This window comes from Nerophis lumbriciformis, linkage group LG10 (assembly GCF_033978685.3).
Source record: "Nerophis lumbriciformis linkage group LG10, RoL_Nlum_v2.1, whole genome shotgun sequence".
Taxonomy (NCBI): Eukaryota; Metazoa; Chordata; class Actinopteri; order Syngnathiformes; family Syngnathidae; genus Nerophis; species Nerophis lumbriciformis.
This window is the reverse complement of record NC_084557.2, coordinates 22,826,626-22,852,490: the sequence shown is the minus strand read 5'-3', so window position 1 is coordinate 22,852,490 and position 25,865 is coordinate 22,826,626. Positions and strand designations below refer to the sequence as shown.

The 25,865-nt window shown below is 40.3% G+C and overlaps 1 protein-coding gene across 1 annotated transcript in view; it reads right to left on the bottom strand.

Moving 5' to 3' along the window:
• The window catches only part of b4galnt4a (beta-1,4-N-acetyl-galactosaminyl transferase 4a), a 397,542-nt gene that overhangs the window by 127,802 nt on the left and 243,875 nt on the right, over positions 1-25,865 (bottom strand). The window lies entirely within an intron of this gene.

The following is a 25,865-nucleotide window of genomic DNA, read 5'->3' as shown; positions in this document are numbered from 1 at the left end:
GTGAAACTCATTATCTACATCTTTAAGCGACATTTTAAACCAGTGTGGGTGGCACTGGGAGCAAGTGGGTAAAGTGTCTTGCTGAAGGACACAACAGCTGTGACTAGGATGGCGGAAGCCGGGATCGACCCTGGAATCCCTTAAAGGGGAACATTATCACAATTTCAGAAGGGTTAAAACCATTAAAAATCAGTTCCCAGTGGCTTATTTTATTTTTCAAAGTTTTTTTCAAAATTTTACCGATCACGCAATATCCCTAAAAAAAGCTTCAAAGTGCCTGATTTTAACCATCGTTATATACACCCGTCCATTTTCCTGTGACGTCACACAGTGATGCCAACACAAACAAACATGGCGGATAGAACAGCAAGGTATAGCGACATTAGCTCGGATTCAGACTCGGATTCAGACTCGGATTTCAGCGGCTTAAGCGATTCAACAGATTACGCATGTATTGAAACGGATGGTTGTAGTGTGGAGGCAGGTAGCGAAAATGAAATTGAAGAAGAAACTGAAGCTATTGAGCCATATCGGTTTGAACCGTATGCAAGCGAAACCGACAAAAATGACACGACAGCCAGCGACACGGGAGAAAGCGAGGACAAATTTGGCGATCACCTTCTAACCAACGATTGGTATGTGTTTGTTTGGCATTAAAGGAAACTAACAACTATGAACTAGGTTTACAGCATATGAAATACATTTGGCAACAACATGCACTTTGAGAGTGCAGACAGCCCATTTCAGGGCTGTCTGCATTTAAATGTTTTTAAGCTAAATTATTGGTAAACACAGTTTATGTATAATAATTTATGTAAAACCGCGAGTAATGAATAAAGTTTTCATCAATTAATATATTCTGTAAGCTGATTTGTCCAGTTTTGGAGTTGATGTCAGCATCTGCTTTGAGTGTCGCAGGATATCCACACATTCTTGCCATCTCTGTCATAGCATAGCTTTCGTCGGTAAAGTGTGCGGAACAAACGACTGACCATTTCGTCGGCTTTCCCCACACCCTCGTATTTTGAACAAATTTCGTCCAATTTCTTGCCATTTTCGCATCTTTGGGCCACTGGTGCAACTTGAATCCGTCCCTGTTTGTGTTGTTACACCCTCCGACAACACACCGACAAAAGTAAGAAAATAGCGGATTGCTTCCCAATGTGACGTCACGTTGTGACGTCATCGCTTCGAGAGCGAATAATAGAAAGGCGTTTAATTCGCCAAAATTCACACATTTAGAGTTCGGAAATCGGTTAAAAAAATATATGGTCTTTTTTCTGCAACATCAAGGTATATATTGACGCTTACATAGGTCTGGTAATAATGTTCCCCTTTAAGTTGCTGGCACAGCCGCTGTACCAACCGAGCCACCCTGCCTCGCCAATTTTGTTTTGTTAAAATATCATCTGTTAAAAAAAAAATCCATCCATTCATTTTCTACCGCTTGTCCTGTTCAGGGCCGCGGGGGTGCTGGAGTTTATCTCAGCTGCATTCGGGTGGAAGGCGGGGTACACCCTGGACAAGTCGCCACACAGATAGATAACATTCACACACTAGGGCCAATTAAGTGTTGCCAATCAGCCTATCCCCAGGTGCATGTCTTTGGAGGTGGGAGGAAGCTGGAGTACCCGGAGGGAACCCACGCAGTCACGGAGAGAACATGCAAACTCCACACCGAAAGATCCCAAGCGCAGGATCGAACCCAGGACCTTCGTATTGTGAGGCAGACGCACTAACCACTCTTCCACCATGCTGCCCAAGTTTAAAACAATTATGATGCTAATTTTTATTATCCTGTCAATGGGATTGTCCATTGCAAGTTTATTGTTTATTGAATGGATCCCCATTAGCTGACGCCAAGGCGACTGCTAGTCTTCCTGGGGTCCATATAGGAGCATACTAAATTAAAATACAAAGAATACATGCATTACCAGACATTATACAGTGGAAAAATACAACATAAAATAAAAAGCTAGTTAAAACCAGTATTAAAAATTCATGCCATGTAGGCAGCTGCAATAGGTGTATCTTCAAAGCTGTCTTGAATGACAATTTACTTTGTGAGAGATTAATGTGAGATGGCAACCCATTCCAGAATGATGTACATCTATACATGACTGTATGTTTGAGGAGATTGGTCCTGGGAGCAGGGAGTGCCAAATAGCCATTGCTGGCATTCCAAATGTCATGAATATGTGTGTTAGTGATGATAGTTCTAAAGAACATAACATAAATTAACATTAAGCTAGCGGCTTAAGAGCCAACCTTTATCCTGTATGTTTGGATTCCTTTTTTACCCAGTTTAAACTTAACTTTAACATTTAACAGGTTTCCTACGTGTATGTGCACTTCATGTGTATATTAATGTACTTTGCTTTGTGTGCCTATTTTTACAGTAACTTCATTGCATAGACCATTAATAAACAACATCAAGTCTCTAATTTATTCATCTTTATTTCAAATGACTGTTCACCAATCTGCCAAACTAAATTCCAATATTCAGAGAGGGCAGCCTAATTGATTTAAATAAACAAGGGGTGTACAAAACGCAGCCTGTGTTACATTGTAAGAAATAAAATAAGCAGCAACAAATGATAAATAAAGCAAAACGATATATTGTGAGAAGAAAATGATACGTTGATAATAAAAAAAATAATAACAGATTTGTTTTTAAATATATACTTTTCTTAGGCCTTTAAAAAAGACCCTGACCACAAATGAGTTGCCGGTCTGTAAAAAACACAGGACACAAAGTGCAAATTCATCCATTCATCCATTTTTTACCGCTTATTCCCTTCGAAAGTGCAAATTCAGAAAATATGGAATTGTTGTAGGTTTATAGTCCACTCTTCCAGAAGACATTCTGCAAGATGTTATAGCATGTATGTGTAGAAATGTGTGTCCATTCATCCAGAAAGTTCACTTGTTTTGTTGGATGTCATGTTGTTATTATATAGTTGAGGAGTTCAATGGGGTTAAGCAGGTTAAAGATCTCAAGTTGTTCTACAGCAAACTTATCCAGGCATGATTGTGCACTGGCACAGTTTTGTTGTAACAGAAGATACCCCAACCTATACCCACAATCACCCATTAAAATTAGTCATTAAAGGCCTACTGAAACCCACTACTACCGACCACGCAGTCTGATAGTTTATATATCAATGATGAAATCTTAACATTGTAACACATGCCAATACGGCCGGGTTAACTTATAAAGTGCAATTTTAAATTTCCCGGGAAACTTCCGGTTGAAAACGTCTAGGTATGATGCCGTTTGCGCGTGACGTCGATAGTTGAAACGGAAGTATTCGATCACCATTGTATCCAATACAAAAAGCTCTGTTTACATCGCAAAATTCCACAGTATTCTGGACATCTGTGTTGGTGAATCTTTTGCAATTTGTTCAATTAACAATGGAGACTGCAAAGAACAAACCTGTAGGTGTGATCGGTGCATTAGCGTCTGGCTACAGCAACACAACCAGGAGAACTTTGAGTTGGCCAGCAGACGCTATCTGACGCTAGCCGCTGACCGCACCGATGATCGAGTGAAGTCCTTTGTCGCGCCGTCGATCGCTGGAACGCAGGTGAGCACCGGTGTTGATGAGCAGATGAGAGCTGGCTAGGTGGAGAGCAATGTTTTTATCATAGCTCTGTCGAGTCCCGTAGCTAAGTTAGCTTCAAAGGCGTCGTTAGCAACAGCATTGCTAGGCTTTGTCAGGAGGTACATCATTAACCGTGTGGTTACAGCTCCAGAGTTTGGTAGTATTGTTGATCTTCTGTCTATCCTTCCAGTCAGAGGCTTATGTCTTTTGTTTCTATCTGCATTTAAGCACGATGCTATCACGTTAGCTCCGAAGCTAAAGTGCTTCACCGATGTATTGTCGTGGAGACAAAAGTCACTGTGAATGTCCATTTCGCGTTCTCGACTCTCATTTTCAATAGGATATAGTATCCGAGGTGGTTTAAAATACAAATCCGTGATCCACAATAGAAAAAGAAGAGAGTGTGGAATCCAATGAGCCCTTGTACCTAAGTTACGGTCAGAGCGAAAAAAGATACGTCCTGCACTGCACTCTAATCCTTCACTCTCACGTTCCTCATCCACGAATATTTCATCCTGGCTCAAATTAATGGGTTAATCGTCGCTTTCTCGGTCCGAATCGCTCTCGCTGCTGGTGTAAACAATGGGGAAATGTGAGGAGACTTTCAACTTTTGACGTCAAGCTACTTCCGGTACAGGTAAGGCTTTTTTTTTATCAGCGACCAAAAGTTGCGAACTTTATCGTCGTTGTTCTATACTAAATTCTTTCAGCAAAAATATGGCAATATCGCGAAATGATCAAGTATGACACATAGAATGGATCTGCTATACCCGTTTAAATAAAAAAATGTCATTTCAGTAGGCCTTTAAGGGATCAAGTTTATCAGCTGATTACTTTTTTTTATGTATGTATGTATTTGTGTCCATATTGTGTATTTTTATTTTGGACCATACTACAGGTGGCCCTTGAGTTCCTGTGTTAGCTGTTGTGTAAGTTAAAATTCATACTCGGGCTGTCAATGTTAACGCATTAATGCTTTATTATAAATGAAGATTAATCACATCTGGGTAGAGGCTTAAGGCTTGTTATATGGTTTGTGATCGCGTTGAGAGGCAGCCAAATTCGCTTTAAAACAGAACTTTAAATAAAACTTAGGTAACTTGTTGGTATTGCAGAAACAAACTTTCTTATCATTGTCGCACTTTAAGATTAAAATACCATCTTAAGGCAAAAGTCATACTCAAGGATGGCGCGGCTAGCATGAATGCTACGTTAACAACAATTGATTGATTGATTGATTGAGACTTTTATTAGTAGGTTGCACAGTGAAGTACATATTCCGTACAATTGACCACTAAATGGTAACACCCGAATAAGTTTTTCAACTAGTTTAAGTCGGGGTCCAAGCAGAGGAGAACGAAGTTAAGTCAAAAGTATTTATTTGCTAAACGGACAGCCACTGCATTTAAGACATCTAACATCTGTGAAGACCAAGCCCTGCAAGAAGATGTCATTCATATCACCATAGCTAATCTGTCGTACAATACCTTGGAGAGGCACAGTTACAGCACGGATAAACCAACTGTAAGAGCATCAACTTGCAACTACTGGCTGAATGTGAATTTATTTTGCCTGCTGGAGAACATCTGTAAATAATCACAACAAGCTGGGGTCGCATTGTACCAAAAAAATAAATAAATAAGAGATCAACATTGTCATGTTTGTTTACTAAAGTAGCAAATGCAGATTTAAATGGCGCACTATGTTAAGTTGTTTATGGATGTGTGTTTACTACATTATCTCTCTCCTTATTTGCTATATTATTGCAAATACTTTCAAAATGTGCAAGTAATTCTTATAATACTTACTGTCACCAAGTTTTGAGCAAATCAATGACTTTCAGTTCAATAAGACAGTGTTTTTCAACATTTTTTTGAGCCAAAGCACATTTTTTTCATTGAAAAAATGTGGAGGCACACCACCAGCAGAAAACATAAACAAATGAAACTCAGCAGCTGATATTGACAATAAAAAGTTGTTCTCACAAGTGTTGGAGAAGAATTCAAACAAATAACCAACCATGCATGACTATAGCTCTTGTCTCAAAGTACTGGAGTTTTTTTGGTGTCTTCCTGTGTGTAGTGTTTTAGTTATTGTCTTGCGCTGCTATTTTGGTGGCTTTTCCTGTTTTGTTGGTATTTTCCTGTAGAAGTTTCATGTCTTCCTTGAGCGCTATTTTCCGCACCTGATTTGCTTTAGCAATCAAGGCTATTTAAGTTGTCGCTATCCTTCTTTGCGGGGACATTGTTGATTGTCATGTCATGTTCGGATGTACTTTTTGGATGGATGCTGTCTGCTCCGCACGCTGTAAGTCTTTGCTGTCGTCCAGCATTCTGTTTTTGTTTACTTTGCACCCAGTTCAGTTTTCGTTTCGTTTTGCATAGCCTTCCCTAAGCTTCAATACCTTTTCTTAGCGGCACTCGCCTTTTGTTTGTTTTTGGTTTAAGCATTAGATACCTTTTTACCTGCACGCTGTCGTCTGCATATTGTGATCACGACAAACCATGTTCCCGACATCTACAAAGCAATTAGCTACTTGCTGCCACCTACTGATATGGAAGAGTACAACACGGTTACTCTGCCGAGCTCTAGACAGCACCGACACTCAACAACGGCACAATTGCAGATTATTATTACTGGTTTGCAAAAAATATTTTTAACCCAAATACGTGAAATTACATATTCTCCCACGGCACACCAGACTGTATCTCACGGCACACTAGTGGTTGAAAAACACTGCAATAAGACATTTAAAAAACATTCCTGTATGACATTCTAACTACCAAATTGCATTTGTATCCAAATATAGGGGTATTTTCTTAAATAAATGTAATTTATGCAAGCAAATAACAACCTGTGATTAATCACAATTTAAGAGCGTAATTGAAAAAATTAACCACTTGACAGCCTTAATTTATACATAAATTGTATGTAAATGAACACATAAGTCAGTCATATTGTACACAAAGCACATATAGAATAAAGTAATAATAATTAAAAAAAATCCTTACTTTTATCCCTGTTGTTGTTTTGCACACGGAAAGTTGAAAAGGAGGCAGAGACAGGCTAATTGGGATGTGGAAGTCTCAATAATGACACCACTATGCTGGTTAGTTGTCGCTGTCTATTTTCTAGAAGGAGATCCTTTCACATGTTCAACAATGCCATTTTAGCAGCTTGGGCCAGGCATGCAGCTGATGTGGACTCATCCACTTCTCAAGTGAGCATTTAACAACACTAATAATTTAGACCAGGGGTCGGGAACCTTTTTGGCTGAGAGAGCCATGAAAGCCAAATATTTTAAAATGTATTTCTGTGAGAGCCATATAATATTTTTTAACACTGAATACAACTAAATGCGTGCATTTTTAAGTAAGACCAACATTTTTAGAGTATAATAAGTCTCTTATTCTATTTAATAACATTGTTATTCTGAAGCTAAACAATAATAAATAAAATACTTCTTACCATTAATGCGACTTCTTGAACAGGTGCAGTAGAAAACGGATGGATGGGTTAAAATGCATGAGAATGTTTTGTATTTTGAACGTTATTTTTAACACTGTGATTACCAGCTGAATTATTAATTACTTATCGTGTTAAGCAATGTCAGCTAAGATTTATCTGAGAGCCAGATGCAGTCATCAAAAGAGCCACAACTGGCTCTAGAGCCATAGGTTCCCTACCCCTGATTTAGACTCTAGGTGTCAAAGTCAAGGCCCGCAGGCCAGATCATGGCCATCAGGATGATATTTGATTAGTATTAGAACCGGCCCGCAGGCCACAGCCCGTCTGCTGCTGTTTTGCACGCACCAATACTCAATTTCCCTCAATGCAACGGTATCCTGTGAACTCACTGCAGTGCCGCAAGTTGGCCTCGGCTTCATTATTCATCAGCATTCAGGACGGATGTCAACTTTCATAAACCTCCCTCCCCAGTAATGGCTAAACGGAAGGTGGACGGTGAGAACAGGGTGTTTCAAGCTAGGTGCGAGGCAAAATACATGTTCACGGAGGTGAAAGGCAAACCTGTCTGTCTTCTGTGTGGAGAAAGTATGGCTGTTATGAAAGAATATAATCTAAGAAGGCACTATGAAACGTCTGAGAGACACAAATACAAAGAAAAGAATATGGAGACAGAACAAAGGCTACAGAAGGTGGAGGAATGAAAACGAGGTCTTAAGTCCCGCCAGGCTCCGTTCACAAAAGCCAGATCACAAAGCTATGGTGTCGTTTTGATAACTGACACCATGTTTAATTATAATTGTAATATTTGAATGATGATAAATGAATGTGTTGTGGCAGTATGCGGATTTCACCACAGGCGTTTTGTGGAAACAATCGATTGCTTTTCCAAACATTTTTAATAAACTGCCAACATTAGAATGCTAAACAGGAAGTTCTGAAAGTTTAATGGCTTTGTAAAAACATTGAGACAAAGTCTAAGTTCATTGTGTTCTTCATGGTGTTTTTTAAACTGCACCAATTTTTTCCTCAGAGTTTTCAACTTACGTCAAGGATTATTTGTAGTACCGTATTTTTTGGACTATAAGTCGCAGTTTTTTTTCATAGTTTGGCCGGGGGTGCAAGTTATACTCAGGAGCGACTTATGTGTGAAATTATTAATACATTACCGTAAAATATCAAATAATATTATTTAGCTCATTCACGTAAGAGACTAGACGTATAAGATTTCATGGGATTTAGCGATTAGGAGTGACATGTTCTATATGTTGAATGACTCTTACCATAATATGTTACGTTAACATACCAGGCACGTTCTCAGTTGGTTATTTATGCCTCATATAACGTACACTTATTCAGCCTGTTGTTCACTATTCTTTATTTATTTTAGATTGCCTTTCAAATGTCTATTCTTGGTGTTGGGTTTTATCTAAGGCTGCAACTAACGATTAATTTGATAATTGATTAATCTGTCGATTATTACTTCGATTAATCGATTAATAATCGGATAAAAGAGACAACATAAATTTCTAACCTTTCCAGTATTTTATTGAAAAAAAACCCAGCATATTGACACCATACTTATTTTGATTATTGTTTCTCAGCTGTTTGTACATGTTGCAGTTTATAAATAAAGGTTTATAAAAATTAAAAAAAAAAAAACAATTAAAAGAATAAATAAATGCCTCAGCGCATGCGCATAGCATAGATCCAATGAATCGATGACTAAATTAATCACCAACTATTTTTTATAATCGATTTTAATCGATTTAATCGATTAGTTGTTGCAGCCCTAGTTTTATCAAATACATTTCCCCAAAAAATGCGGCTTATATTCCTTCTTTATTATGCATTTTCAGCCGGTGCGACTTATACTCCGGAGCGACTTATACTCCGAAAAATACGGTATGTACATTTGCAGAATGTACTTGTTCTATTTTTGGTCAAAGTAAGACAAAGAAAATCATTTGAAGTTGTCTTTATTTTTAAGTTATTATGCCATGATTTTACCCGACCGGCCCGCGTGGGATTGGATTTTCCTTCATGTGGCTCTTGAGCTAAAATGAGTTACACACCCCTGATTTAGACTAATACTGATTACACGACACTTTCCTTTTCTTTGACACACTGCCTTCAAACAGAATGCTTCAGGCTTGGGAAACTTAATTGAGTTAAAGTTTAAAAGACAATGAACAGGAACAAAAGTGCTCTCCTTCCTTAGTCTACCAACAAACGACTACATATTTCGCAAGTTTAGTTTTTTTGTACAGTATTAATCTTATATTTGACTGCGTCGTAACCACAAACAATACGAGGACCACCTGCATTGGTATTCTGCTACATCTCTCCACCAGCAGTGAGCAGCCTTGTGTCGTTCACGTGGTCCCATTCAGTAAAGGTTGACCATGCACATCAGCAGTGTCATGGGAGAGTGTGAACCGAGAATGTTCAACAATTAGTCAGAGCTCATCCCCTGACCATACGCTGACATTTGTCTGAATTACACAGGGAGCACACAGGACACAGCCAGGACAAATGGCACGAATCAGCCATAAGGGACATCTCTACAGACAAATCATGACCTCAGATGCACAGTAGAAAACGGTTAATTCGTACATTGTGTTCTCCACAATTAAATTACCACACATTTCTCTTTCTCATGCACACGCATGTTATTATTTCACACACAACATTTCTCATTCTCGTCAATCGTCTTTCAAGCACGGTATGTTTAGGGAAACTCTGAACAGCAATAACACATGACCGTACACAAGCATGTCGTTAACTTACTATAATTATTTAACTTTTTTGTTTATTTACAATTATATGATAGCTCTCTTGTCCAATGTCACGAACGGCCGAATAGTGTTGCAAAAAATAGCTTCCTCTGCCGCGACTTGTTCAGAAGTTGCACAGTCCATCTTCACGAAGGTGTTTTCTTCTGGTTCATAAGTAAATCATCCATTACAAGATGTGGGATCTGAGCCGAGGATGTGCAGCCCTTTGAGACACTTGTGATTTAGGGCTATATAAATAAACTTTGATTGATTGATTGAAGTAAACTGATGATTCTGAATGATTAGTTCAAGTTGGGGCTGGGCGATATGGCCTTTTGTTAATATCGCAATATTTTTTGGCCATGTCACGATACACGATATATATCTCCATATATTGCCTCAGCCTTGAATGAACACTTGATGCATATAATCACAGCAGTACGATGATTCTATGTGTCTACATTAAAACATTCTTCTTCATACTGCATTAATATATGCTCATTTTAAACTTTCACGCAGAGAGGGAAACCACAACTAAGTCAATTTACCACAACTGTATTTATTAAACAGTTATTAAGCAGTGGCACAAACATTCATGTCATTTCCAAAACAGAAAGAGCAAGATTGTCAGAGACATTTTAAAACAAGCTATTAGTGCACTTTTGTGCATGATGTCACTAAGATGACATATCAAAACAACACTAAATTAAAGTGCCCTTTTTGTACAGAACGCCACTACAATATTTTAAAACAAATAAAGTGCACTTTTGTCCATGATGTCACACAAGATATTTCAATAAGTGTCAAATAAAAATGAGCTGCATAATAGGAAGTCAAATAGTATATGTCCTTCGCTATGTGGTAGGTTCCTGCGGACGTTATCTCTTTTGTTGTTGACTATTTTTTTCAAACGGTGTTTATGTGGAAATAGAAGACGCCAGGCTCAATTGGGTCAGTGCTGGTTGCTCCTGCATTTTGTGGGTGTGGCACCGAACGGAGATGTTGACATACGGAGTTTCAAGCACTCTTCATTCTCTAGCGGGTGACTTTTCAAATGATGCTACAAATTCGCAGTGCTGCTAAGTTGCTAACGCTTTTGCCGCATACTTGTTCAACATCTTCGCGCTTGAAGCCAAACCACCGCCAGACGATGAACCCTGTGCTGTTTTTCTTGGGAATTAATTCTTCCTTCATTTGTTACCAGATACGCACCTTCTTTCTCTCGTATTACCACTCGCACCTCTTCGCTAGAATCACAGCTAATGTTACCCATGCTGCTACCTGTCTGCTCCGCGAGAGCGTTTGACGTTGCACGCGCGTCAGTATGTGACGTACGTAAGAAGGTGCGCTTGTTTTAAGTCTCTGTGAGAAGGAGAGACAGGAAAGAGTGAGAAAAGCCTGTAGTGTAATGCCCGCAGCTAAAAGCAACTGCGTGAGAACGCATACTCGAATATGACGATATAGTCATTTTTTATATCGCACAGAGACAAACCCGCAATATATCGAGTATATCGATATATCACCCAGCCCTAGTTCAACTGTAGAAAAAAATGTCGACGTTGTGGTTGTCGTCACTCTTTACAAGAAGTGAAAATCTAGTCAACACAACTGCGGTTGCTCCTTCTGGAGACACTGCCCCTTAGTGTTTTGGTAGAGAATTACAAGTCTGGCACCACTGCCACGGCAGAGCTATAAATCAAAGAAGACGCCGCCAGAGTATATTTCAGCCTCTAGCCTGCAAAACAACAAACGGATGTACAAACAAACTAGTCCAGTACCACGCCAGTTTTATTTTTATGTAGACTGTGTTCCAGGAAGAAGGAGCTGAGCCAGAAGGCAAAGCTCTCAGTTTACCGGTCGATCTACGTTCCCATCCTCATCTATGGTCATGAGCTTTGGGTTATGACCGAAAGGACAAGATCACGGGTACAAGCGGCCAAAATTAGTTTCCTCCACCAGGTGGCGTGGCTCTCTTTTAGAGATAGGGTGAGAAGCTCTGTCGTCCGGGAGGAGCTCAAAGTAAAGCCGCTGATTCTACACATCTAGAGGAGCCAGATGAGGTGGTCCGGGCATCTGGTCAGGATGCCTCCCGAACGCCTCCCGAGGGAGGTGTTTAGGGCTCGTCCAACCGGTAGGAGGCTACAAGGAAGACCCAGGACACGTTGGGAAGACTATGTCTCCTGGCTGGCCTGGGAACGCCTCGGGATCCCTCGGGAGAAGCTGGACGAAGTGGCTGGGGAGAGGGAAGTCTGGGCTTCCCTGCTTAGGCTGCTGACCTCGCGACCTGACCTCGGATAAGCGGAGGAAAATGGATGGATGGATATGTTTCAGGACTACTGCTAGCCTCATCATCAGCCAATCAATCGAATCAAAGCGGTCCCAAAACATTATGGAAAACACAGCCCTGAATCATGCAGTACTTCAGTCGATGGAGTGAGGAAGGCGAGTCTCTATGCTTATCTAGCCTCTGTGCAACCTACTCAGCCTCCATTTCTACATTTAAAAGCAGATCCATGTTGAAGGGAGGTGTCACGCTCCTACATTATCACACAGGCATTTCAACAGATGGCCTGACCCAACAGAAAGATTTCTCCAGCGGCTCTGTAAGGTCAGTGAAGATCCGTACACAGACAGAAACGCAGCAATTACAGCTCATGCGTTAACCATAAGGGGTTTTGTTGAGCAAATAATGTCATCCAAAGCAGCCAAAATGGTTACAGATGTTTGTGTCTCAAAAATGCCTTTGGTCCAAATCGCTAAAATAGTGTCAGGGGAATCTAATCACCCTTAAATCAGGTATTAAGAAGGTGGATGTCTGAGGTTTGAAATGAAGTCCATGGTGGTAATTGACCAGGAAAGGCAACCACATAAAGGTTTGAGGGATTTGGCAGACAGCACAAGTCCAAATAGACCGTCTTAATAGATTTCTTGTGGGTTTTAAGAGGAGACCTTTTAGGCCTACATGCTCGCATCTCCCCTTGTTAAACAGGTTAAATTAAAGTACACTATTATTTGCTCAATACCTTTTGTGTGTGTGCGCGCACAAACACACCACCCAGTAATATCCCAAGAAAAGGCTATGGGTTGTAACTAGGGATGTCCGATAATATCGTCCGATAAATGCGTTAAAATGTAATATCGAAAATGATCGGTGATCGGTATCGTTTTTTTTTATTAACGGTATCGGTTTTTTAAATTATTATTATTTGTTTTTATTAAATCAACATAAAAAACACAAGATACACTTACAATTAGTGCACCAACTAAAAAAAACTCCCTCCCCCATTTACACTAATTCACACAAAAGGGTTGTTTCTTTCTGTTATTAATATTCTGGTTCCTACAATATATATCAATATATATCAATACAGTCTGCAAGGGATACAGTCCGTAAGCACACATGATTGTGCGTGCTGCTGGTCCACTTATAGTAATATTTTACTAATTTTCATTAATTACTAGTTTCTATGTAACTGTTATTACATTGTTTTACTTTCTTTTTTATTCAAAAAAATGTTTTTAATTTATTTATCTTATTTTATCAATTTTTTTTAAAAAGTACCTTATCTTCACCATACCTGGTTGTCCAAATTAGGCATAATAATGTGTTAATTCCACGACTGCATATATCGGTTGATATCGGTATCGGTAATTAAAGAGTTGGACAATATCGGAATATCGGATATCGGCAAAAAGCCATTATCGGACATCCCTAGTTGTAACTGTGTTTTTGGGGGGATGAACGTTGGTAACTGACTAACAGGATGTCAGAAGTGGAACCAACAGTTAAAAACTTAACCCCGGTTATGCTTTGTTTCCATGATCGTTCCACAATACTTCCCTCTGCTCCATTCTCGACATCCAGGATATTCGACTATATCGTTTTGGGGGCCACATCTCCGGACGGCCGGACTTCTCCCATCACTATTAATCTGATTTTGTATATTACACTACTAGTATACAGTAACTGAATATGTTGAACAAATGACTAATGACTTCATCTGAAGTAAACAAGTTGCAGCAACACCTTAGTTACATAAATCATATTACGAAAGAAAATTGTAACTGCTAAAAAAGTGAGCGCTTAAGGGGGTGCTTTGAGGAATGCTTCAGTTATGTAAATTATAAATTTGGACCCCAGTGTTAGAGCTACAGTAGCGAGGTTAAAATGTCAATGCAAGGATCTGCCAAAGTGTTTACAGTGGTCTATGCTTCTCTATACAACAGAAGTAGTCTAGTGTTTTTGGGAATTTGTTGCAAAGATGTTTGTCTCCCTATTTTTGAACTGAACTCGGGAATCGGTATGGTGTCATTCTTGGGCTTGATTTGGCCCCTAGGCCGCAAATTGAATATAACTGCTTTACAGTATCTACACCGGGAGTCACGAACTTCGGACCCAGACGCTGTCCATACGGATCTGGACCTATAGTCAATAATAATTTAATGGAAAACTATGATGATTTTAATCTAATTTAACACACTTTCTTGTCTGTTTGGTGTACATTTTGCCTACATTTTGCTCCACAGTCATATTTATAACACATATGGAGGCATTCCCTAGATTTCAATTGAAACCGTCATTTCACCACCATCTCCAAAAGTATCAGAATTTTTTTTTAAATATACACTGGTAAATATATACCTCGAAGAAGAACATCATCGCTTTATTTTTTAGAATAATTATATAGATTCACCGGTCACAACATTACTGTAGGTATTAGTAGGTTACTGGGTAACCCCCCCCACCCCCACCCACATATGCGGTCCTCTCCAAGGTTTCTCATAGTCATTCACATCGACGTCCCACTAGGGTGAGTTTTTCCTTGCCCTTATGTGGGCTCTGTACCGAGGATGTCGTTGTGGCTTGTGCAGCCCTTTGAGACACTTGTGATTTAGGGCTATATAAATAAACATTGATTGATATACCTGCCCTTTCTCGGATCGATACAAAGCTACATAAAAAAAAAAGCTGCTTTTAGTAATGTTTGCATGTTGCTTTAATTGTGCAGCGCCCCCGATTATATAAAAATAATACTTAATCCTGCCATCCCTTACGGTCCCTCAAACCAAGTAAAAAGGTCACAATAGTGCCGTCTTTTTCTTTTTGAGTTTAGATGCTAATCCAACCCATCTTGACAGAAAAATCCTGTGTAAAATCTGGAGAAATAAACACGGAAGTACTTATTTATACAGTAGACATCGGAGCTCCTCCCCATCTGGCTGATAGCTAATACTTAATGTCCCAAAAATTATGACGACGACACTGTGGCGTCACACTTTATCCACGGTTAAAAGAATGGACTGCAAACACTGTTAAGAGGCATCCAAAACTGTGTGCAAACTTAGACAAAATGCATGGACCTTATGATTTGGTGCATTGGCATTGTTTACCACGAGTATCCAATACTATAACATTTACAAGTCATAAACAAATCATTATATGTCCCTTTGAATTTTGACAGACCTCTTCTATTTTACCTTGGCAGCTTTTATAGACTTTACAGTACTGGTTGATCAGATCAGAAAATACGCTGACCAATTGCATGCGAGTTAAGCCCTCCAACTTGACACTACTCAGCCAATCAAATCTGGGCGGTTAATATCCATCCATCCATCCAATTTATACTGCTTGTCCCTGTCGTGGTCGCAGGGGTGGCTGGAGCCTATCCCATTTGCACTCGAGCGGAAGGCGGTGTACACCCTGGACAATTCGCCACCTCAGCGCAGGGCCAACACAGATAGACAGATAAAATTCACCCTCACATTCACACATTAGGGCCAATTTAGTGTTGCCAATCAACCTATCCCCAGGTGCATGTCTTTGGAGGCGACCCTAAATGCAGATACAGACGAGAAAGAAGCGAAGTGAGCGACACGGAAAAAAGAGTGACATCCAGGGAAATACATGGCACACTGTAAGAAGCGGAAAGTGGTGAGTACAAATATTGCTTTCAAGCCAGAATGTACAGTATTTAATGTTCATTCTGTTTTCTAGATACACAAAACTGGCCGTTCCCAGATCAGACATTTGCATGAGGAGACGATGCACATCATTTGAATTTTAGTTGAATCAACCTGCTGTAGATTTTACAACAGTGGTTCTTAAACTATTTTTAGCACCTCAGAAAACACTTGGGTCTCCAAGTGCCACCATAATAACCAACATTAAAATACAGTAGCGTAGTAGTCCCACGTATTCAATAAAACAAGACGGAGGTTTTATTTAACAAGTATATTTAATATTTTGACCACTGTAACACTACACACAGTTTGAACAGTAACACTGGGTTTGATAATAGGAAAATAAAACACTACTTTATTTAGGTGGTTCTTTGGCGTACCACTAGATGGAGCCCGCGTACCATACTACAGTTTGAGAATCACAGCGCTACAGTATTGTTGTATTGCTGCCACACTGTTATGGTAAATTATTTGTTGTGAATGCTTTATGTATTTGACACAATGAAACTGTACATAGGGGAGGAAGTACCATATTTTTTGGAGTATAAGTCGCTCCGGAGTATAAGTCGCACTGGCCGAAAATGCACAATAAAGAAGGACAAAAACATATATAAGTCGCACTGGAGTATAAGTCGCATTTTTGGGGGAAATCTATTTGATAAAACCCAACACCAAGAATAGACATTTGAAAGGCAATTTAAAATAAATAAAGAATAGTGAACAACAGGCTGAATATGTGTACGTTATATGAGACATAAATAACCAACTGAGAACGTGCCTGGTATGTTAAAGTAACATATTATGGTAAGAGTCATTCAAAAAACTATAACATATAGAACATGCTATACGTTTACCAAACAATCTGTCACTCCTAATCGATAAATCCGATTAAAACTTATATGTCTAGTGCAGGGGTCGGCAACCCGCGGCTCCGGAGCCGCATGCGGCTCTTTGATCACTCTGATGCGGCTCAGCTGCATACTTGCTGACCCTCCCGATTTTCCCGGGAGACTTCCGGATTTTGGTGCCTCTCGCAGAAACCTCCCGGGATTAAAGTTCTCCCATTTTCACCCTAACAATGATAATAAGGGCGTGGCGTGATGGTACAGCATTTAACGCCCTCTACAACCTGTATAAAAAGAGTGCCATGTATGTAGCCCGGAAGAGTTAGGGCTGCATGGGATTCTGGGTATTTGTTCTGTTGTGTTTATGTTGTGTTACGGTGCAGATGTTCTCCCGAAATGTGTTTGTCATTCGTGTTTGGTGTGGGTTCACAGTGTGGCGCATTATTAGTAAGAGTGTTAAAATTTTTTATACCTCCACCGTCAGTGTAACCTGTGTGGTTGTTGACCAAGTATGCCTTGGTGTCACTTACGTGAGCAGGCAAAAGTCCCATACACTGTGTAGCTGGGCCGGCACGCTGGTTGTAGTGAGCGTTAAATGCTGTACCTTCACGGCACGTACGAAAGAACAGTTTGAAATTCGTAGTCTCCCGGAAAAATCGGGAGGGTTGACAAGAATGACGCTGTCAAGCGCCATTCATATAAAACCCGCGGGCCGCACTAACATCCCATTTACATATAAATGTGTGGACCGCGTGTCTGAGACCCTTGCTTTATACATAGCATAAAGCAAAATAAAACTTTGCATTCAGTGTTATTTCATGTTAAATTTCAAAAGATTTTTGTTGTTTTCTTTAATTTGTGAAACTGTTCAAAATGGCTCTTTGACTGGTAAAGGTTGCCGACCCCTGGTCTAGTCTCTTACGTGAATGAACGAAATGATATTATTTGATATTTTACAGTAATGTGTTAATAATTTCACACATAAGTCGCTCCTGAGTATAAGTTGCACCCCCGGCCAAACTATGAAAAAAACTGCGACTTATAGTCCGAAAAAAACCGGTATGCAACTATTTGTCCAAAAGGCTAAACTATTTCAAAATTTTTACTAAAGATAAGCTTACTTTGAAATGAAATGCATCTTTCAGTAAGTCTCTCTTCAACATTGTTGTGTTTTTAGCTCCTTCCACCTTCGGAATATAACAGTAACAGGAATATAACAGTAATTGTCATGCAATGAGGTGGGAGGAGATGTAGGCTGTTATTCCCATCTGTCCAACGTGCAGTGTGAGCCCTCAAAGAAAAATGAAAGAATGCAAAATAAAGATGTTGGACAAGAAATACAGCTAAACAAGAGAAGATACAGTTTGTCGCTTTACTCCTACATTTGTCTTGGCGTATCTGCCCGTTGGCTGCCACCCGAAATCTCCACTCTCTCCCACCCATCTGGTTGCACTATCAAGAGGAGCACAAATCCGAGATTCTCTCTCCTCCAAGCCCGGTGCAGCCTGCTGCATTCATGCTGGCATCAGGCACTGACAAATGGCCGCTCATTGCATCCACTGATGAGGAATCGCACCAGCTGACACTGCGAAGCCCATCAAGTGAGACATGATGTTCCTGGCAAAAGTGCACCATGGATATATAAAATAGCACAATATGCACACACACTCCAGGATCAGAAAGACACTTAAGTGCATCACAACTTGAATTTAAAGAGTTGAATGTAAGTTCAAATGATGCAATAGTAATGTGCGGATGTGTGTCCATCTGCAATTAGACTTTTACAGTGGTACCTCGGTTTTCATACGCCTCAGTTTTAGTCTATGTCTACACTAAGCCGGATAACCCCTTAAACAAATACTAATTTAGCCTAAGCCCCGTTTCAGCCACACTAAACAATCGTTTAATGTCCCCCTCCTCGGACAAGTTTTTACACGGGTAAGTGCGCCGTGTATTTCTTGGAACCGGCTCTTAGCTTTGTATGGACTCATTGATCGTTTACAAACTGAGTTCGGAGAGGAAGTGAAGCCAGAAAGACCGCGTCACACACAGGAAGTGACGTCAGAAAGAACGCGCCACAGCCAGATCCATAATAAAGGAGTTTCGTAACTCGGAGCTAACCACTGGAAATATGGAGGCGAGTCATCCAGACATGCCCGTGTTTCTCCTTCTTCTACATGTACAGACGCTTGTGGAAATCACACATGAATACCTTAAAGGGGAACATTTTCACAATTTCAGAAGGGTTAAAACCATTAAAAATCAGTTCCCAGTGGCTTATTTTATTTTTCGAAGTTTTTTTCAAAATTTTACCCATTACGCAATATCCCTAAAAAAAGCTTCAAAGTACCTGATTTTAACCATCGTTATATACACCCGTCCATTTTCCTGTGACGTCACACAGTGATGCCAACACAAACAAACATAGCGCATAGAACAGCGACATTAGCTCGGATTCAGACTCGGATTTCAGCGGCTTAAGCGATTCAACAGATTACGCATGTATTGAAACGGATGGTTGTAGTGTGGAGGCAGGTAGCGAAAACGAAATTGAAGAAGAAACTGAAGCTATTGACCCATATCGGTTTGAACCGTATGCAAGCGAAACCGACGAAAACGACACGACAGCCAGCGACACGGGAGAAAGCGAGGACGAATTCGGCGATCGCCTTCTAACCAACGATTGGTATGTGTTTGTTTGGCATTAAAGGAAACTAACAACTATGAACTAGGTTTACAGCATATGAAATACATTTGGCAACAACATGCACTTTAAGAGTGCAGACAGCCCAATTTTCATCAATTAATATATTCTGTAGACATACCCTCATCCGCTCTCTTTTCCTGAAAGCTGATCTGTCCAGTTTTGGAGTTGATGTCAGCAGGCCAGGGAAGCTAGGGTCGATATTCTTCTCTTGATCATCTTCGGTGGCATAAGGGACGGTGTGAGCCAAGACATCCAGGGGGTTTAGCTCGCTCGTCTGCGGGAACAAACTGCCGCCATTGCTTGCCGTGCTACCGAGGTCCTTTGTCCCTGAATTGCTCACACACTCCGGCAGATTCAATGGGGGTCTGGCGGCAGATTTCTTTGACTTTATCGTTGGAAATGCATCTGCTTTGAGTGTCGCAGGATATCCACACACTCTTGCCATCTCTGTCGTAGCATAGCTTTCGTCGGTAAAGTGTGCGGAACAAACGTCCAATTTCTTGCCACTTTCGCATCTTTGGGCCACTGGTGCAACTTGAATCCGTCCCTGTTCGTGTTGTTACACCCTCCGACAACACACCGACGAGGCATGATGTCTCCAAGGTACGGAAAACAGTCGAAAAAACGGAAAATAACAGAGCTAATTTGACTCGGTGTTTGAGAAAATGGCGGATTGCTTCCCGATGTGACGTCACGTTGTGATGTCATCGCTCCGAGAGCGAATAATAGAAAGGCGTTTAATTCGCCAAAATTCACCCATTTAGAGTTCGGAAATCGGTTAAAAAAATATATGGTCTTTTTTCTGCAACATCAAGGTATATATAGACGCTTACATAGGTCTGGTGATAATGTTCCCCTTTAAAAGAAAGCGATTGCAGCTATTTGGGATACAACACTTCTCAGACGGCAAGAGAACTTTCCAATGTCCAGGTCAGCTGTGATTCTTCTTACCTTTGTCTAAGGAGAGACAATGAGAATGTCGGCTCCCGTGGGTGTGATAAAAAAAGGTGGCGTGTGCATTATTACCTGGCCGTCGAGGGAAGACTATGGAAAACAGTGAATGCTTTTAGACTGGCAAAGCAGACTGTATCAGTTAATGTCCACCATGTATGTCGCAGACTCAACGTCTAGGTCCAGAGTGTATAATATCACATTGTGTACTTTCACGTGTCCAATAAAGATTTAAATAATTTATGATGGCTCAGGTGTGATTCACTACAATAGGGCCCCACAGCACACTGGATTTCAATTAATTGATACACCACAACACTGGATATTGTTCAGATAAGTTAAATTTAAGAACTTGCACACAAAGCAACACTGGAGGTGACTATGACATGAGCATTTTCCGCGCATGCGTACTAGGTCGCTTTGCGCCGGCGGGAGGACAGGAGGGGGTCTTAAACGATCATTCTGTGTGTGTGGACAAGGATAAGTTAGGTGGGATTTACCCTGGATAACCTTAGCCGGCTTAGTGTAAAAGGGGCCTTAGTATGACTTGCTATTAGGCCCAACTTTTCACCAAAAATATGTCTGTTTTCATACACTGTCTCGGCTTCAGTACAAAAAACATGCATTCAGAATCAGTTTGTGTGTTTTTTTATTGAGTACACTGCAAAATAACCCACCATGTGGTTAAATAAAGTTGCAGTGTTATAGTCCAATCACAGCCCCAATTTTCACGGCTTGCGGACGTGCCGCATCAGCGTTACTAGTCAGCTCCGACAGTACATAACCCTCTGCAGCACACACGCAGAGTCAGGGCCACCCCTCCCCTAATGCACATCACGCACTGTGCACAGGGCCCCACCATCCGTGGGAAGCCCAGTTTGGCACATATAAAATGTCAATGAATAAATGACAGGGTGCTTCATATGAAATTGTACCCCAAACATATTCCTAGCTCCTTCCTCCTCCCACTGGGCTTGTAACTAGCAATTTCGGACATAAGAGATTATTATGATTTAATGTATTTCCCATTAAAAAAAAATTGGATAAAAATTGCATCAAGTGTAATTCAAGTTGGATTAAAACGGTATTATAACCGTTTCACATAGATAAAAAAAGAGTGTGAACAAATGTGATAATGAGGGGGCTCAAAATAATATTCTGCTTAGGGCCCCATATAGCCCTCCCCTACATACAGAGGTTCAATTTTTGCCCAAGCTCGGCCGCACCATTGTCGCACAGATGGGGTAGAGCAAGACTGGAGGTATGACACTTGAACAAAATAAATTTTAATAGATTTTCAGAATAAAACGATCTGTGTATAGTAACAGCTTACCGTATTTTTTGGACTATAAGGCACACTTAAAATCCTTTGATTTTCTCAAAAATCGACAGTGCACCTTATAACCCGGTGCACCTAATGTACTGAATAATTCTGGTTGTGTTTACCGACCTCGAAAATATTTTATTTGGTGCATGGTTAAGTTAAAGTTAAAGTACCAATGATTGTCACACACACACTAGGTGTGGTGAAATTTGTCCTCTGCATTTGACCCATCTCCTTGATCACCCCCTGGGAGGTGAGGGGAGCAGTGAGCAGCAGCGGTGCCGCGCCCGGGAATCATTTTTGGTGATTTAACCCCCAATTCCAACCCTTGATGCTGAGTGCCAAGCAGGGAGGTAATTGTCCCATTTTTATAGTCTTTGGTATGTCATGATAAGTGTGACCAGTCACACATAAGAGATACATGTAAACTGCAAGATGACGCCAGTAAACTTTAAAATGTTCTATTGATAATATAGAACATTACACACGGCGCTCAAAAATCTGTCAAAATGTTTTAGAACGAATTTGGTAAGCTAAGAATCCGCACCGCTTGATGGATTGTCGGAGCATTACGGCGACCGTAGTCAGACGTACTGTGATTCAACATAAGGGTTTATTATGGTGTGTGTATAAAGACCGCAAAATGGCGCCTATTAGCAGACATTATCTGGCGTTTTGTTTCGCAAAATTATGTAAAACCAACTTTTCTTACCTTCTGGTACCTGCTGATGTGTATTTGGGTTCTGCATAAGTCCTGAAAATGTGTCCGCCATTGTAGTACGTGCTTGTAGCGTGTAGTGTGCTTCTTCTTTTTCTCTATCTTCTTGTTATGGGACATTAGGCCTGGGCAATATGACCTTTTATTAATATCTCGATATTTAGGCCATGTCACGATACACGATATATATCTGGATATTTTGCCTTAACCTTGAATGAACACTTGATGCATATAATCACAGCAATATGATGATTCTATGTGTCTACATTAAAACATTCTTTTTCATACTGCATTAATATATGCTCATTTTAAACTTTCATGCAGAGAGGGAAATCACAACTAAGTCCATCCATCCATTTTCTACCGCTTGTGCCTTTCAGGGTCGCGGGAGGTTGCTGGAGCCTATCTCAGCCGCATTCGGGTGGAAGGCGGCGTACACCCTGGACAAGTCGCCACCTAATCACAGGGCCAACACAGATAGACAACATTCACACACATTTTACAAATGACACAACGTGCCAACTTCACTGGTTTTTGGTTTTGTTAAAAGGAAAGGCCATGTAACACAGTGGTACACTTTTTTGCAATGTGTTGCTGCCATTAAATTTTAAGTTAATGATTAATTGCCAAAATAAATTAAGTTTCTCAGTTTGAACATTAAATATCTTATATATGCAGTCTATTGAATTGAATATAAGTTGAAAAAGATTTGCAAATCATTGTATTCTGTTTTTATTTACGAATGACACAACGTGCCAACTTCACTGGCTTTGGGTTTTGTAACAAAGGAGCCAACAGTTTAATAAAGAAGGCGAGAAACGTAATTGAATTGAAGAATGAATTCGAATGAAGTCCCATAACTGTCTTTGCCACAAGCATCATTCATGAATGTAAAAGTGATAGAAAATGTTAATTCATTCATTTTGTTTGTTAGAATATTTTTTTCATACAATAGCTTAGTCGTGTAACTATGACCATAGGGAATGAGAACAAAGGCAGCTGGGTGGAAGTGCAGACAGGTAGGGAGGAGATGCTGGGATGATGGACAGATTCATCAGTAGGGATAATGAGAGGTCATTTGAAAGAGGAGAGCCGGCAAAATCGAAGACAAGATTCATATGATCCACATTCCAGACTCATCAACTTCTGTAATGGGGGTTTGTATAATCTGCCATCTGCTTACTGATTACATGTCTTCTATCACAGACTTTCACATGTAGAAGACAGTGGCGTCCGGCGCAATAAGTGGCCCGGGATGAAAATGAGACTTTTGATCCAGTATTTGCATATGCAGATGGATGACAGACAAGCAGCAGAATAAAAATCATCACGCCTCTTGTTCTCTGCTTTAGTCACACGTTCATGTTGAGTAGCACCTCATGCAGCTTTTTTTTTTATTACATCCATAAAAACATGAGCGTACTTGTCAAACAGCAGCAAGGCTTCCTCAATCGAGCTTCGTTTACCGCAAAAGCATTGCTTCATGATTGACATTATTGTATATTTACAGAACATGGAGGCTGACTCTTTGATCAATGTTAGCTTTGTGTGTCTTTAGCATAAAAAACATCACTGCCACAACAGTCCCCAGTGCGACAAGCATACTTTGAACTACCATACATCCCTTTTGGGCAGAAATTAATATATACAGTATATAACGTGTGCCAACAGTATTTCTACAATTAATTTATTTTCAAACTAAAATGCCAAAAATTGCACTTTTATAGGCATTGATACTTAAAGGCCTACTGAAACCCACTACTACCGACCACGCAGTCTGATAGTTTATATATCAATGATGAAATCTTAACATTGCAACACATGCCAATACGGGTTAGCTTAATAAAGTGCAATATTAAATTTTGCGCGAAAAATCCTGCTGAAAACGTCTCGGTATGATGACGTCAGCGCGTGACGTCACGAATTGTAGAGGACATTTTGGGACAGCATGGTGGCCAGCTATTAAGTCTCTGTTTTCATCGCAAAATTCGACAGTATTCTGGACATTTGTGTTGGTGAATCTTTTGCAATTTGTTCAATGAACAATGGAGACAGCAAAGAAGAAAGCTGTAGGTGGGAAGCGGTGTATTGCGGGCGGCTGCAGCAACACAAACACAGCCGGTGTTTCATTGTTTACATTCCCGGGAGATGACAGTCAAGCTTTACCATTGGCCTGTGGAGAACTGGGACAACAGAGACTCTTACCAGGAGGACTTTGAGTTGGATACGCAGACGCGGTACCGTGAGTACGCATGCAGCTGCGGCTTCCAAACATTTGATTGCTTGCCCGTACGTGCGTGCCGCTATGTGCAATATCGCGAAATGATCAAGTATGACACATAGAATGGACCTGCTATCCCCGCAAAATCGCATTTCAGTAGGCCTTTAATTACAGGTACACGTAAATAAATAAATGGGTTATACTTGTATAGCGCTTTTCTACCTTCAAGGTACTCAAAGCGCTTTGACAGTATTTCCACATTCACACACTGATGGCGGGAGCTGCCATGCAAGGCACTAACCAGCAGCCATCAGGAGCAAGGGGTGAAGTGTCTTGCCCAAGGACACAACGGACGTGACTAGGATGGTAGAAGGTGGGGATTGAACCCCAGTAACCAGCAACACTCCGATTGCTGGCACGGCCACTCTACCAACTTCGCCACGCCGTCCCCGTAGTGTATATGCCCGAAATTTCTCCCTTATAGCAAATTTTCAAGAACACTGCAATGCAGGAAGACACAAATTCTAATTAATTATCATAACTCGGCGGCCAAATTTAGAGAAAAAAATGTGTCTGGGGGCCGGTATATCTGATTTTTAGGAACAATAATACAAAAACTCACAATAATGTCTGATTGAATGCTAAAAAAGTCTTAAAAAACAGAATGGAATTTTAAGGGTTTTTTTTACTGCACGAGACACCCAGAATGTACATGAAAATAAAGAATGTGGGATTTACAATATTAACTATGAACGATAAAACACTGAATATTTACAACATATGAACGTCACACCCCCTCTTGATCGACATATTTTACAATCACGCGAAATGCAACAAACACAGCAAAATATGAAAGTGAAGGGTAAAAAAAACCCACTTACTTATTAGACTTAGACTTCCTTTTTATTGTCATTCAAATTTGAACTTTACAGCACAGATAAGAACAAAATTTCGTTACATAAGCTCATGGTAGTGCAGGATAAAAAAGCAATAAGGTGCATTTATAAATAAATAAATAAATAGATTACTGTACAGATAAATATATTGCACTTTTTCACATGCGTCCACGTTTATGGATGTATATTATATTGTCTTTTTTATTCCAGTGAGTTAATCCATTTTGGGGGGAGTTGAGGGGATAATTTAATTATGATGCCTTCAAGAGTCTTACGGCTTGAGGGAAGAAGCTGTTACAGAACCTGGAGGTTCTGCTTCGGAGGTTGCAGAACCTCTTTCTAGAGTCCAGCAGTGAAAACAGTCCTTGGTGGGGGTGAGAGGAGTCTTTACA